Here is a 3069-nt window from a genome sequence, read left to right on the forward strand (position 1 = left end):
AAAAAAAAAAAAAAAAATCTTAGCACTCTGAGCAACTGAGGCAAGTGGATCGCTTATGAGCTGATGAGTTAGAGACCAGCCTGAGCAAGAGTGAGACCCCATCTGTATTAAAACAAACAAACTGGTCAACATAAGGAACTAGGCCTACTATGCTAATATGTATATGTGGTGCATGTCTAAAAATTAGGTCAACTTAAGGAAGCCGTCAACTGTGGAAGTGGTACTATATTTTTATATTTTATTTTTGAATAGGTGGTAATTTACATGGTTAAAAATAAAAAATACAGGGTGGCGCCTGTGGCTCAAAGGAGTAGGGCGCTGGTCCCATATACTGGAGGTGGTGGGTTCAAACCTGGCCCCAGCCAAAAAAAAAAACTACAAAAAAAAGAGAAAAATACAAAGTTATGACCAGGTGTGTAGACTCATGCCTGTAATCCTAGCACTGTGGGAGGCTGAGGTGGGTGAATTGCCTGAGTTCAGGAGTTCAGGACCAGCCTGAGCAAGAGCAGACCCCATCTCTAAAAATACCTGGGCATTGTGGTGGGCGCCTGTAGTCTTAAGTTAGTTGGGGGGCTGAGGCAAGGAAATTGCATGAGCCCAAGCGTTTGAGGTTGTTGTGAGCTGTAACAGCGCGACACTCCACTGAGGGCGACAAAATAAGACTCTTGTCTCACAAAAAAAGAAAAAAATACAAACTTATCTCTTTTGTACCTGTTCTCTAACAACCTAGTTCCCTTCCTGGGGACAAATAGACAAATAATCTTTTCAGTTTCTTATATGTCTTTCTAAAAATAATTTCATGTTTATACAAATTATACATGTATTCATACATATGTATGCATACATCCATGTGCACACAAACACCATATTTTAAACACAAAAGTAATTTATTAGTATGCATATGTTCTCTACTTTGCCTTTGTCTACTTAATGTATCTTAGAGATATAGACCAAACCAGAATATAGTGTTCCCCGTCTTCTTTTGTCCTGCTATTTAGTATCCTTATTTGGAAGTGCAGTTATCCCTTGGGGGCATGGTTCCAGGACTTCCTGTGGATACCAGAATTACTAGGTGCTCAAGTCTCAGATATAAAACAACATAGTATTTGCAGATAACATACATATTCTCCCATATCCTCTCTCTTAATTTTTAATTCAAAAAATTAAGGGGGTACAGGTATTAAGGTTACATGGATACCTTGTATACAATGCTAAGCAAGGCTTTTTGTGCATTCATCACCAGATTAGTGTTCGTTGTACCCAATAGATGAGTTTTTCTCCTTCCCCTGCTTTTCCCCCTTCTCCATTCTAGGTTTCCAGTGCCCTTTGTATGTCTTTGTAACCTCCCATACTTTAAATTATCACTAAATTACTTATAATATCCAATATGATGTAAATGCTATGTAAGTAATCTTTGTACTATATTGTGTAGGGAATAATGACCCAAAACATAATCCGTGCAAACATAATTGGGTTTTTTTCCCCAAATATTTTTGCTCCTCAATTTGTTGAACCCATATAGAATCCATGGACATTGAGGGCCGATTGTGCTGTAATTTATTTAGTTTCATAATTCTGGGCATTTAGGTTGTTTCTGATACTGTGCTATCAGTAGCAGTTTAATATAAGGGATTTGGAATTAATCAGTGGCCCTGAAATGGCTGAAAAAACATAACTGGTAAAAGACTGGGAGCAAAAACATTATTGAGGCATAAGAGGATATGTGTAATTCCTTTTTCTTTGTAGACAGTTAATAAACTTTTTTTTTTTTTTGAGACAGAGTCTCCCTTTGTCACCCTTGGTAGAGTGCCATGACATCATAGCTCACAGGAACCTCAAACTCTTGGGCTCAAGTGATCCTCTTGCCTCATCCTCCCGAGTAGCTAGGACTATAGGCGTCTGCCACAATCCCTGGCTATTGTTAGAGATCGGGTCTCACTCTTGTTCAGGCTTGTGTCGAACTCCCGAGCTCAGGCGATCTACCTGCCTCAGCCTCCCAGAGTGCTGAGAATACAGGCATGAGCCACTGTGCCCTATTAAGTTGCTAAACTTTTATGAAGTTTATTTTGCTGATAAACTGAAGTTCATAAAGAATAGAATGGTTCTTATATTTTATCTCTTATTAAATATTTTTTGCAGTATTTCTAAAGTGTCTCCATTCTGGCTTGCTAAAGCTCTAACCTTGTTTATGTTCTTTTTTGCTATCTTCCAACTGTATGCGCATCAACATAAAGGCTTTGGGTTCTCAACAGTATTAAAGGGCCACGGCATTAGGAAGGTTGAGAACCACTGGGTTAGAAGAATGCTTCCTTGGCTGAGCACAGTGGCTCACACCTGTAATCCCAGCACGTTGAGAGGCTGAGGCAGGAGAATTGCTTGAGGCTAGGAGTTTGAGACCAGCCTAGGCAACATAGCGAGACTCCTGTCTCATGTTGCCCCTCAGTAGAGTGCTGTGGCATCACAACTCACAGGAACCTCAAACTCTTGGGCTTAAGCGATTCTCTTGCCTCAGCCTCCCAAGCAGCTGGGATTACAGGCTCCCACCATAATGTCCGGATATTTTTTGTTGTTATAGTTGTCATTGTTGTTTAGCAGGCCCTGGCTGGGTTCAAACCCATTAGCCCTGGTGTATGTGGCTGGCATCCTAGTCACTGATTATGGGCACCGAGCCTCTAAAAATTTAATTTATTTTTATTTTTATTTTTTGCAGTTTTCAGCTGGGGCCAGGTTTGAACCCACCACCCCTAGTATATGGGGCCGGCACCCTACTCCTTGAGCCACAGGAGCTGCCCTAAAATTTTTTTCTTTTTTTTTTTTTGTGGAGACAGGAGTCCCACTTTATCACCCTTGGTAGACAGCAACCTCCAACTCCTGGGCTTAGGGAGATTCTCTTGCCTCAGCCTCCCGGTACCTGCTACAATGCCTGGCTATTTTGTTGCAGTTTGGCTGAGGCTGCGTTTAAACCCACCACCCTCAGTATATGGGGCCACCACCCTACCCACTGAGCCACAGACCCTGCCCCTAGAAATTTTTGCTTAAAAAGGAAAGCAGCGGCTCGGCGCCTATAGC

At 41.5% G+C, this 3069-nt stretch overlaps 1 protein-coding gene across 5 annotated transcripts in view; it reads left to right on the forward strand.

The window, feature by feature from the left end:
- Positions 1 to 3069, forward strand: part of CHD4 (chromodomain helicase DNA binding protein 4) — a 42931-nt gene that overhangs the window by 21801 nt on the left and 18061 nt on the right. The window lies entirely within an intron of this gene.

Source organism: Otolemur garnettii, unplaced genomic scaffold (assembly GCF_000181295.1).
Source record: "Otolemur garnettii isolate 467f Iridium unplaced genomic scaffold, OtoGar3 scaffold00104, whole genome shotgun sequence".
NCBI classification, from domain to species: domain Eukaryota; kingdom Metazoa; phylum Chordata; class Mammalia; order Primates; family Galagidae; genus Otolemur; species Otolemur garnettii.